We start from the raw sequence: 1,055 nt of genomic DNA on the forward strand, positions 1-1,055 counted from the left end.
TTCCAGACTATTTCAAGACTGAGCGTGGGGCGGGGCGCGGCGGCTCATGCCTGTAATCCCAGCACTTTGAGAGGCCAAGGCGGGCGGATCGCTTGAGTCTAGGAGTTCGAGACAAACCTAAGTAACATATAGGTGAGAAACCTCTTCTCCACAAAAAAATACAAAACTTAGCTGGTCCTGGTGGTGCGCACCTGTAGTCTCAGCTACCTGCGAGGCTGAGATGGGAGGAGGCTTGACCTCAGGGGATCGAGGTTGCAGCGAGCAGTGATTGCACCACTGCACTCCAGCCCTGGGCGACAGAGTGAGACTCTGTCTAAAAAAAAATTAATAAATAAATAAAACAAAAAAAAGAGTGAGCTTGGAACATCACCCAGAACAGGACCAGTGTACTGTGGCCCAGGCTAATCTTGACCGGTGTCCTCGGGGAGGGAGCCCCAAAGAAGCGGCGAGGTTGAAGGAGAGGTGAGGAGAGGTAAGTCATCATTAGAAGAAATACTTTTCTGGCTCCAAAGGACGACAACTTTGACAGATGCCCTCTTTCACACCAACCAATAAGTGGTTTTTGTTTGTTTTCAGGAAATAATAACCACAACAACGTGCCAAGCACTTTGCTAGTATAATATTCATTACTTTCCGCAACACCCTTCCTAGCTAAGTTTGTAATTATTCTCGCTTTAGCAATGGATAAACTCAGGGAAGTTAAGCATGTTCGGCCCTCCAGATTTGCGGATTCATCATCCAAATTCAGCTAACCACGGATGAGAAGTATTTGAGGAAAAAAAGAATGCTTGCATCTGTACTGAACATGTACGGACTTTTTTCCTTGTCATCATTCCCTAAATAATACAATGTAACAATTACTATGTAACAATTACATAGTACTTGATATTATAAGGAATCTGGAGATGATGTGAATTATAGGAGAGGATGTGCAAATACTGTATACTACACCATTTAATATAAGGGCCTTGAGCATCTGTGGATTTTGGTATCCAGGGGGGTCCTGGAACCAATTCTCCATGGATACCTACCGCCGACTGTAACTTGTCGGAGGT

This window comes from Nomascus leucogenys, chromosome 20, assembly GCF_006542625.1.
Source record: "Nomascus leucogenys isolate Asia chromosome 20, Asia_NLE_v1, whole genome shotgun sequence".
NCBI lineage: Eukaryota > Metazoa > Chordata > Mammalia > Primates > Hylobatidae > Nomascus > Nomascus leucogenys.